This window comes from Hyperoodon ampullatus, assembly GCF_949752795.1.
Source record: "Hyperoodon ampullatus genome assembly, chromosome: 11".
Taxonomy (NCBI): Eukaryota; Metazoa; Chordata; class Mammalia; order Artiodactyla; family Ziphiidae; genus Hyperoodon; species Hyperoodon ampullatus.
This window is the reverse complement of record NC_136924.1, coordinates 59165620-59177794: the sequence shown is the minus strand read 5'-3', so window position 1 is coordinate 59177794 and position 12175 is coordinate 59165620. Positions and strand designations below refer to the sequence as shown.

The 12175-nt window shown below is 40.5% G+C and overlaps 1 protein-coding gene across 1 annotated transcript in view; it reads left to right on the top strand.

Annotated features, from left to right (window-relative positions):
* The first annotated feature begins 299 nt into the window (after nt 1–299).
* CBX5 (chromobox 5) overlaps nt 300–12175 on the top strand; it is a 28185-nt gene continuing 16309 nt past the window's right edge. Inside the window, exon 1 of the mRNA XM_079715183.1 lies at nt 300–414. The gene's annotated coding sequence lies outside the window, so the exon portion shown is untranslated. The remainder of the gene's footprint in view (nt 415–12175) is intronic.

The following is a 12175-nucleotide window of genomic DNA, read 5'->3' as shown; positions in this document are numbered from 1 at the left end:
CAGCTCATCTGGCAAACCATGATTAATACTATGTATCAGAAACGTAGTTACCATGTAACAATTTTTTTTTTTTGGCAGCGACTGCCTGCTGAGCGCATGTGTAGTAAAATGGCGAGTTTACGCAGGCGCGTTAAGAAGTTCCGCCTCGCGCTTGGAACACGTGAAATGGCGGGCAGGAGACAGCGGCGAACCTAAGGCGCCTGCGTAGTGGCGGGAGTTGGGCCCCTTTTTGCGCAGGCGTAATGGGCGGGGAAAGGGTCCAGTTCCAGGATTGGTCGCGCAGGCGCAGAGAAGGATCCGTTTTGGCGGGCGGTTGGCGTTGCGCAGAACGCGGCGGCAGCGGCGGCCTGTGGTCCGGCCTCACCACCGAGGAACAGGGGAGACGTTAGCGTGAGTGATCGGTCTCGATCCCGGGTAAGTGGCGGACAGTCTTGCCTACGCATACGAGGTCTTGAACCGACTCCAGTTGGCCCCGTTATTGTGTGAAATGAATGGACCGCGGGGTGGGGGCTAGTGAAGGGGGAGCGGTGGGTCCACCCAACCAATGGAAGAACAGGGGCGGGATGTTTTATCCCCGTAGTTTCTGTGGCGCTTTGCAGCCGAAGAGTTTGACTGGCGAGTGAATAGGCCAATTGGGTCCTCCTTTAGCTGCCGACTGACCGGTCCTTGGGCCATCGGTATGTAGGAGGCGGGCTTTCTCTTCCTGAGCAGCGGCTCACTGAGCCAATGAGCACGAAGCGCGCGGTAGGTTGGGCTTCTCCAAGAGGCAGCGGTTTGACTCCAATGGGGGATGCGGCAGTCGGGCGGTTAAATGGATGGACCAAATCTGGAGCCAGTAGGCGGACAGCTTACGGAAAGCGCTCGGGCTGGCCGTCCAATCAACGCTCCAAAAGAGGGAGGTCTTAGATTTGGGGATGCAAGGATGGGGAGTCACTGCCTGCGATGGCGCGAGGGGGTGGGTATTTTATTCACAATGACTTGAACGAATCCTTTGGGTCTCTAGGCCGCACACTTCTCTGGTAGGGAACCTGTAAGTTTACTCCTATATTTCTCGAGTTTGGCTTTATTTCCCTATGTGGGTACATCCCACCATCCTGCAATGTTTAGGTTTGGGGGGGGGGCGGGCAACAAGGGAGGTCTTTTGACTTTGAGAACTCGCTTCTTAAGGAAGACGGACTTGAAATGTTAGAGCGAATAGGATAAATCTCTTTGTATTGTTGTGGAAAGGTACCCAAGAAAAATTAGCATAATTGTAATAATGCATATTTTCACGGACAAAGAGATTTGTAAATCCATAGAAAAAGTTTTGGAAAGCTACATACCAAAGCGTGTTACCTCTAGGGATACAGTGGGATGGAGACAGGTCCGATTTCAAATGTTTAAATCTTTTCAGGGATAATAATTTGTGATTCAAGTTAAATTTAAAAGCCTATTGTTTTTGTGTTTTCAGTTATAAGCAAGTACTTCTCAACACCTCCTTACACCTCAAAAAAGTTCTATTTTTCCGTTAAGAACTAAGGTGATCCTCTGTTTAAAAATACAAATTTTAAAAAGGTAGCTTTTTTTGAGTACTTAGTATTGATACCTGCTAGGCATTATGCTAAATGCTTTGCAAGTATCATCCATGTCCCCAGTGCCTTTATCTTAGGCTCTTCTCTGTGGAACTTTTCTCTCCATATATATCTCTTTCTTTACACCATTACAGATCTCCTAAGCCCTTTCTGCTGTTCCATTGAGGATATCTGGATTTGGATAAAAAGGAAGTTGCTTAAGGAGGATGATACTTAGGGTGTTGGAGACAGGAGGACTCATCCATCACCTGGGGTTTTTTTTGCCTTTTGATTATATTTCCTTCAAAGTATTTTATATGCAGTTCATATCCCATTAGTAATGCCCATTCGTATCAGTCGAGTGTATTTTAGTAAAACAAATTTTCATTGCATATTGGCTGTATCAGAGTCTATACTGCTCTAATATTTACTGATTTATTTAGTGTCAAGGGGAAAATGTTTAAATACTGTAATAAGTTCAAATACATATGAAGTTATCTTATATGAGTAGAGACCTTCCTGACATTGTACAAAAGGAAGATGATTTTAGATGAGCTTATCATGAAGGAGAGATTTTCACGTTCTCTGGTACTTGCAAAAGGAAAACCTATTTTGTATTTGCTTCTAAACTATTCGTAGGTATGCTAATAATGCAGCTACTTAGTTTATAAGAACTAAAGTGAAATAGATTAAGGGTATCTGTCCCTAATTTATTTAGGTTTGAAAGGAATACAATCTTGATCTACTACAGGGTTTCTCAAGCTCAGCACTTATTGATATTTTGAGCCTGATAAATGCATTTCACCTCCCACCATACCCCTACTTGTGACAATCAAAATGTCACCAAATGTCCTGGGAGGGAGGGGTGCAAAATCTCCACTTGAAAACCATTGACTGAAATGACAGTTGGTAGAGTTGATTATCTTGTCAAAATCTTTTATTTTGCCAGTTGGAATTTAGAGGGAGAAGATGGGTGAAGTGTTTAGGAAGTGTCCTTTAGTAAATGGATCACTAAATCCTCATGATTATCTCTTCAGATATAGCTGATCATTGTTTGATTGGATAAAAGGAAAATTTCATTAAGGTTTTTACCATTTCTTGCAATTTTTTTTTTTCCCCCGGTACGGTGGCCTCTCATTGTTGTGGCCTCTCCCGTTGCGGAGCACAGGCTCCGGACGCGCAGGCTCAGCGGCCATGGCTCACGGGGCCCAGCCGCTCCGCGGCATGTGGGATCTTCCCAGACCAGGGCACAAACCCGTGTCCCCTGCATCGGCAGGCTGACTCGCAACCACTGCGCCACCAGGGAAGCCCCCATTTCTTGCAATTTGAACGTTGATTGCATCTTGTGTTTGTTTGGCTTCCTAAAATAATGGCAAATATGTTTTTGAAGAAGGTAGACTTTGCTTCAGATGCTTATTACATTCTCATTTGACTTAATCCTGTTTCCTTTAAAGTTTCATTATGCAAATAAATGTGCAAAGCACTCTGACATTTTCCTTTTTTTAAAATAAATTTATTTATTTAATTTATTTTTGTCTGTGTTGGGTCTTTGTTGCTGCACGCGGGCTTTCTCTAGTTGCGGCGAGCGGAGGCTACTCTTCGTTGCAGTGCGTGGGCTTCTCATTGTGGTGGCTTTTCTTGTTGCGGATCACGGGCTCTAGGCACACGGGCTTCAGTAGTTGTGGCTCACGGGCTTCAGTAGTTGTGGCTCACGGGCTTTAGAGCACAGGCTCAGTAGTTGTGGCGCACAGGCTTAGTTGCTCTGGGCATGTGGAATCTTCCCGGACCAGGGATTGAACCCGTGTCCCCTGCATCGGCAGGCGGATTCTCAACCACTGCGCCACCAGGGAAGCCCCTCTCTGACATTTTCTCATCTATAGTACTCTATTTCATTTTCTTAGAAACACAGGTCGATTTCTGCTGATCTGATTTTTCAGCTGTACACTGGGGGAAAAGAAATACTGACTGAAAAATAGGTAACCAAATCATGCCACCCTAGATTACTCTGAGTAGATTCATCTCATTTCCAGCGCCAGCTACTTGGCTGTAATTAGTGACCCCTTATTTGATGTTTTTAATGGTATATTTTAATTTGAAAAATTTCAGGACTTGAAGCTAGACTTTTTGGTTTACTGTGGTGTGCAAATAAAAGTTGTTTGTTTTATTGTAAATTCTCTTACAGTGTCACAGTTAATAGATTTGTTAAACATTTCTTTCTGGTGGGTAATTTTTCATTGAAATTCTGAGACTATCACATCGAAAATCCTAAGTTTAGACTTATTTCTTGCCTTTGGAGAACCTGGTTTGGTTGTTAATTTGTTCCTTTCTGTTAACAATATAAAATGCTGAGCCTTTGTTACAAAAACTAAATTTCAGGCACTTGCACTTAGAATTTAGAAGCATATTATTGCATCCAAACATGAAATGATTATTCACTAAAAGGGAAAATAACACATCTTCACTGGTCTGTCTGAAATACAGTAAGTAGAAGTCTGGGCAGGAGGTGAGCAAGATGATAACTGAGGAAAGAGAAAGAAAGAACATACCTCTGAAGTGACTGGATTTTTATATTATCTAGGGAAGTTCTGGTGATTTTCACTGCCCTTGACAGTACCTCTGGGAAAAGAGAGAAAGGTATCAGGGTACAAAGATTCCTGAGGAAGACTACTGTTTTTTTGCTTTTATCAAGGTATTTTATTTAACCACATAGCATGATTTATATATCTTATTGAAATAGCCCATTTAACATCCCCTGGTAAAGCATTTTTTCTTGTCCTTTTACTTGGTCTATTTTTATTTCTGTTTGCCTTATGTGAAATTGGGCCTGAATGCTCTGGATGTTGATTTAAAAAGCAATAAATTACAGTGTGAGATATCACAACTGACTTAGTATGGCTGATATTTACATATTGTTATCTTTGGACTTGGACTCTGGGCAGTTGTCTTTTTTTCGCTGACATAAACTTTGATTTTCCTTCCCTCCTTGTAGAGGATGGCTTTAGCTGATCGTCGTACTAATGGGAAGGAGTCCAGGTCATCCTGAGAAGAGTTGGCTTGTGCAGAGTCCAGGACGCAGATTTGTTGGATTTCTGTAAGCCACTCGAAGCCACGTGTTCATTTCTGATGACAACTTTACACTTGTGTTGGCAGAACACCCACAGTGACAACTGTTGCCCGTGTTTAGTCTGTTCGGGAGCTCTCCCAGCTAGCATGTTTGGGGGAAGACCTACACTGTTCTTGTTAGAAGCTGTGTAAATATTAGATCTTTCCGAATTTATCTTCTCAGATCTGCCATAATTTTAGATAAATTGCATCCTGTGATCGCCTCAACTTACCCTTTGAAATGAAAGATGAAAGGGTTTAGGCATTCTTTGGGTCATTTAAAGCACAATTCTTTTTGCATCAGTAATTGGTTTTATATATGTCCGGTTTATGATTTTTAAAATTTTATTTCCCCTGTGTCTTGGTTTCCTGTGGCTGCAATTACCACAAACCTGGTGGCTTCAAACAACAGGGATTTATTCTCTCACAATTCTGGAAGCCAGAAGTCTGCAATCAAGGTGTTGAGCCCATTCTGGAGGCCCTAGGGGAGAGTCCCTTTCTTGCCTTTCCAGCTTCTGGTGGTTGTCAGTTTTCCTTGGCTTATGGCCTCATCTCTCCCTGCTCTGTCTTCATGTTGCCTTCTCTGCGTGTCTGTCTCAGAACTCCTGCCGCTCTTAAAAAGATACATGTGATTGCACTTAAGGCCCACTGATAATCCAGGATAAATTTCTCCTTTCACATCTTTAAATCACATCTTTTGCCATGTAAAGTAATATTCACAGGTTTGAGGGATTAGGTCATGGATAACTTTTGGAGGGCCATCGTTCAGACTGTTATACCCTGGTTCTCTAACCCCTATCCAAATAAATTTTACCTAATTCAAAAAAGGAAAGGTTATTTTTAAAAATGAGGGGCAGCTATGGGGCGGGGGAAGGCTCAGGAGACCCAAGTGAGCCATTTGCCCTCTTCAGTCCTTAGTTCTTTTTTTTTTGGCTGTGTTGGGTCTTTGTTGCTGCACACGGGCTTTCTCTAGTTGTGGCGAGCAGGGGCTACTCTGTTGCGGTGCGTGGGCTTCTCATTGCAGTGGCTTCTCGTTCCAGTGCGCAGGTTTCAGTAGTTGTGGCGCATGGGCTTAGACGCTCTGTGGCATGTGGGATCTTCCCGGACCAGGGATCAAACCCGTGTCTCCTGCATTGGCAGGTGGATTCTTAACCACTGTGCCACCAGGGAAGTCCCAGTCCTTAGTTTCTCATATGGAAGAAATTGGATAGGTGAGAACTAATAGCCTTCTGGACCTAAGACTTTTATGAAGTGACTCCTAAATTGTCTTGGAGTTTATTTGTGAAGTTAATTTTAAATGCAAATCAATAACTCAGTCTTATATTTTGGGCCAATGTAGTCCACTGGTGGTTTTGCCTAGGACTTGAGGGACAGAAGACTTTGTTGGCTGCTTGTCTACTTCTCAGGATGTTAACACAGGATAACAAACTGTACTTGTTAATTGTGTGTGATTTTCTAAAAAGAATGTAATGGACTAGCTGGGCCACTTTTCACTCATTCTAATGAGGCTGTGGACTGTGTAGTCTGGATTTCCTATCCAGTAAGAATAGTTCATCAAATTTAAACACTTACAATCAATTATACCTCAATTTAAAATTATTTTTAAAGAGAGGGGAGTAAGCAGAATTTTAAGAAAAGAAAATAGCACTGACAGATTTTTCTAACTGAAAATAGGTCATGGACCTAGTTTTAAAATTTTTCACATGCAGTCTTTTTTTTTTTTTTTTTAAACCAATTGGCATGCCGGATCTTAGTTTCCTGACCAGGGAACGAACCCGTGCCCCCTGCAGTGGAAGTGCGGATTCTTAACCACTGGACCACCATGGAAGTCCCAACATGCAGTCTTATTCTTCAGACTTACTAAGTGCCTGTTCCATTGTGTTTCATTGTTAGGAAGGACACCAGAAAGCATAGGATTGAGATGGTGTCATTGAAAGGACTACTTTAAGATCAAGTTTCATAACACACTCATTATTTATTTCTTCCATGGAGAGGAGGAACCAGATTGAATTCAAGTATTTCTCTGATTGTAATCTACAATTAGAATAAAGCAAGTTCATATCTGAGCCAGCAGGCATAATTATGTTGGAATAAAATGCCCTCTGCTAAAGAGGTCAGCCAATAGGCTGGGAAATCTATCTTAAGTTTGGTTTCTGAGGGAAATCCTTGAACTCCTTGTGCCTTGTTTCTCATCCCTAAATCAGTAAGACTCACTCACTACCTCACAGGGAATTGTGGAGGGTAATATACTGCTAATTTGTTCAGTATTTCACAACAATAAATTATATCTAGGAATCTGATGAAACATAGGCAAACCTCATATGTGTAGTTGGAGACAAGCATAGGTGAAACTTACAAATAGTTCAGCAAATTCATTAAAGTTATTTTTAACATCCAACATTTTACCTTCTGTTTCCTGTATATTCTCTAAAGTGTTTTCTTGTTCTTTTTCCGAAACAGACATGAGGTAGGTAGGGCAAGTAGCTAACACTAGGTTAGATGATAAAAGGATCAACTCATTAAGAGGATACAATAATTCTAAATTTTACACAACTAATAATAAGTGTCAAAGTACAAGAAAGAAAAAAACAATAGAACTAAATAATAGACATCTGCAATTATGCTGGAGACTTCAACACCCTCTTAATTAAAAAAAACAATAGAACTGAAATAGTAGATATCTACAATTATATTGAAGATTTCAACACCCTTTTTCAGTAATTAATAGAACAAGTAGACAGAAAGTCAGTACGGAATAGACTTGAACAACACTATCAACCAGTCTGATGTAATTGACATTCATAGGATATTCCATCCAACAGTAGCAGAATTCACATTTTTTTCAAGTGCACGGGAACATTTACCAAGACAGACCATCTTCTGTCATAAAACAAATCTCAAAATTAAAAGGATTTGATCATACAAAGTATGTTTTCTGGCCATAATGCAATTAAATTAGAAATCAGTAACTGAAAGGCCTCTGGAAGATCCCCAAATATTTGAAACTAAACACACTTCTAAGTAACCCATGGATCAAAGAAGAGATCACACACAGAAAATTAGAAAATATTTTGAACTGAATAAAAATGATAACGTCAAAATTTGTGGGATATAGCCAAGGCAGTGCTTAGAGGAAAATTTATATTATTAAATGCTTTAATTAAAAAGGCAGAAAGATCTAGAGTCTGTTTCTATCTTAAGAACCTAGAAAAAGAAGGGATAAGAGTGATGGTGTTTAAGGGTACAGACTTGTAACAAGTAGTAAATAACCCTAAAGACCTAATGCATGGTATAGTGAATATGGACAATAATATTGTACTGCAATTATGTAACATAAATATCACTACATTGTCCACCATATTACAATACACAAATGTATCCAAGTAACACAATGTACACCTTAAACTTACAGTGTTACATGTCAAATTTATTCAATTAAAAAAAGAAAAAACAAATTAAACCCAAAGTAAGCAGAAGAAAGGAAATAGTGAAGGTAAAAGCAGTAAGTAGTTGATGAAGTATAAGACAAAACTAGTAGAGAAAAATCAATGAAACTGAAAGTTGGTTTTTTGAGATGATAAAATTAACGAGCAAGTCTGATCAGGGGGAAAATGTCACAAATTACTAATATCAGGAATAAGAGAAGGGCTATCACTACTGATCCTACAGACAGTGAAAGGGTAATAAGGGAGTATTATGAACAATTATGCCAATACATTCAATGTCTAAGGTAAAATGAATGGCTTCCTTGAAAGACAAACTACCAAAGCTCACTTCAGAAAAAATTCAGAACCTCACTAGCCCTATACGTATCAAGGATAATGGAATTTGTAGTTAACAGCCTCCCCACAAAGAAAACTCCAGGTCTAGATGGCTTCACAGGTGAATTTTCCCAACTTCTACGGAAGAAATAATATCAAATTCTACACAAACTGTTCCGGAAAATAAAAGAGGAGGAAACACCAACGTGTTCATTATTTTTAACTTCATCTACTATTAACTTCCCTGCTTTGTGTGTGTGTGTATATATATATATATATATATATATATATATATATATAAAATAATAAATTTATTTATTTATTTATGGCTGTGTTGGGTCTTCCTTGCAGCTCACGGGCTTTCTCTCTAGTTGTGGCGAGCAGGGGCTACTCTTCGTTGCGGTGCACGGGCTTCTCCCTGCGGTGGTTTCTCTTGTTGCGGAGCACGGGTTCTAGGGTGCACGGGCTTCAGTAGTTGTGGCTCGCGGGCTCTAGAGCGCAGGCTCAGTAGTTGTGGTTCATGGGCTTAGTTGCTCCGCGGCATGTGGGATCTTCCCGGAGCAGGGCTCGAACCTGTGTCCCCTGCATTGGTAGGTGGATTCTTAACCACTGCGCCACCAGGGAAGCCCCTGCTTTATATTTTAAAAAGCGTTTAGTTTTTTTACCCCCACAGCAGACCTATGAGATAAGTAGGGCAAATAGCTAACACCCCTAAGGTTAAGTGAACTGTCCAGTTCAACCTTTCAGTGATCTGGTTTGGATAGGACCCACATCTCCTTATTTCTAGTCCTGATATTGCCACTGTTAACTAGTTACCCCTTTAGTAGCTTTTTTGTAATAACCTTTGGGGATGGTGCTAACCAGTGCGGACTTAACTAAGGAGAATCTTAAAACCTTAGTCCTTAAGTTGACGACTGGGCTAGACTCACTGCTTATGCAATGCTTGACACCTACTTGGCCCTCAATAAATGTCCCATAACCAATTTTAGAGCAAGGATCAGTATTACTGTATCATCCTTTTGGCATAGGATCTGAATTGGGATGATGGTTGGAAGCTAGACAAAAAGAGAGTCAGGGCTTCCTTGGTGGCGCAGTGGTTGAGAGTCCGCCTGCCGATGCAGGGGACACGGGTTTGTGCCCTGGTCTGGGAAGATCCCACATGCCGCGGAGCGGCTGGGCCCGTGAGCCATGGCCGCTGAGCCTGCGCGTCCAGAGCCTGTGCTCCGCAACAGGAGAGGCCACAACAGTGAGAGGCCCGTGTGCCGCAAAAAAAAAAAAAAAAAAAAAAAAAAGAAACATCTTATTTGGCATAAGCAATGTGTCAGAGTGCTCAGTGGAAGAGCTGGGTGGTCTGAGATTGGCCATCCCTTTAGCTTTATCTGATGGCCTTTCTTTGCATTTAACTATCAAGATATCTGAAGTGTAGAGCACACTTTTATGATACTGTGGCATAGTAACTCACACTTAAATGTCAATAGAGACACTTGCAGAGACGTACAAGGTTCAATAATTTCTGGTGTAGGTTTGTTTCTCCTGTCACCACCCATTATATATATATTTTTTACAGCTTTTAAATTGCCACAGAGAGAAATTGGTCAGGATCATAATAGATGGCCAAGGAGCTGCCAAGGATACCGTTGTATGGGATGGGAAAAAGTTCAATACTGGCTTGATTTTATTTATCTAAATTGTAGGCTATGACTTCAATATAATTCATGTTGCTAATACACCAAGGTAATGGCAGAGCACAAAACTAAGCCATATGTTGAAGGAATGCTCTCTTTTACTCCTGAAGTTTTACAGTCTGAGATATCTTTCTTATTCCAATTATATAAAAACTCCTTTTTTTGTCCGGATGTATTAATCAGGTTTTAGCATATTGATTTGAAGTCTAATACCATCTCAGCAGTTAGAGATTTTAGTTTGGTTATGCACATTAGTTTTTATGTCTCTTGAATGTCTTTGCAAAACTAAGACTATGTTAGAATGTAAATTGTTTGGCATAGTAGAAGCTCTTCCTTCAAATAGAGGATTTGTTGAAATGACCTGAAGGGGCCCTTGTAACCCTTAAGCTGCTGATGGCCAAAATCTGTACAAGCTAGATAAGCGTGAGTCTTAATTTTATGGCTGTTTAGAAACTGCTTTATGACCATAATTTTATTTGGTGGTGGATACTTCAGTTCTCTTTTAACCCTTCCATATTTTGTGAACATGAATTGCCAAAGTGGTATGTAAAAAGCTAAGATTCGTGGTAATCTACTGAAACGTTACTCTTACTCATTTTTCTTAAGATTTATGATGAAATTGCTAGGTTCTTCATGAAAGGTGACAAGATCTACTAGTTCATGCTTCATCACATTTAATTAATAGAGAGGAGTGGGTGTGAGATTAACACTCACTAGAGACTGTGGGGCTTTGAGATGAATTCAGTACATTCCAAGGATAGAGTTGTTGGAAGCACCATCTGGAAGACATTTGCCCATAGTGATACAAATTCTACTTTCTCATGAATCTTGGAACAATTGACTATCTAACCTCTTGCCCAGCAATGGGTTTAGGTGTGCCCTAACTAAATTTAGAGAAGATGGACACTTGGGAGAAGAAATTCGGTAGATTTGAATAAAGGAAAAAGAAAAATCTCATGTAAAATTATTATTTTGTGGAATTGTGATCTGGTAACGGGTTATCAACAATTTGTGTGTTAGTGGTAAATATACCAATGAACCAGACTTAATGCTTTGAGCAGTTCTGAGAATTGCTGTAGTACACATTCATTTATATTTTTTAATGGCATTCAGAGCTTGGAGGACAGTACAGTCAAATGAAATTTATAAGGCACCCTTTATCTCCATTTATAATGTAGATGTTTTAATCTAAAAGAACAAAAGGCTCTTTACTCCCTTGCTCGCTGGAGCAGGCGGCTTAGATAATCAACAAATAGGATACTTTGCCCCCAGAATAATTCTGTGACTGGTTGAAGCAGTGCCTTGGCCTGATTTTTGAAGGATCATGAACTGGAGCTCGTGCTAGCTAAGGGAGAGAGCGTTTCCTCTTTCCACACTCCTGTCTATTAATAAAGTTTGTGTTCTCTGTATGTGGCTTGTTAATGACAGGGGTGTTAATGACCACAGTTAATCTTCCTCCTCAACTCTTTCCTAATCCAGTCTCTTAAATAGACATTTAGAAAGCTTTTAACTCCTCTTGAGTTGGGTGCTCATAGGCTTTTGGTGGAGGTGGAGTGATAGTTATCAGCCCATTTAACAAAACCTGAGACAGCCAGGACAGCTGTAATGTGCATCCCTATGCTGTGTTTTTGTTAAAATGTCACATGGCTTATACTTTGGAAATCATAAATCTAGTGGAAGAAAACATCTTTATAGAGGGTATTTTAGTTTTATGCTGTATGTGTTACAAACCTGAAACCATTGGTACTTCTAGATCTATAAAGAGGAAAGAACACAAACCAGATTAAAATGGTTCTGTAAATTTGGTTGCTTTTCATCTGTTTTATTTGCTGCAATAAGGCTGTAAAGAGGATGCCTTGAAGACAATGCTGTAGCTGACAGTTTAATCTTCACATAAGCCACCAGCTTTCCCCAAGGGACTTAGGGGAGAAATGGGAGTTTCTCAAGCCTAGACCAACTGAAGTCACCCATCAGTGGCTTATTAATACATGTGATAGGGACCTTAGCATACGCCCTCGCCCTTTCCTACTCTTTAGAATGACTTGCTTTATAGAAGATTTTGCCTTTTTAGTGGGCT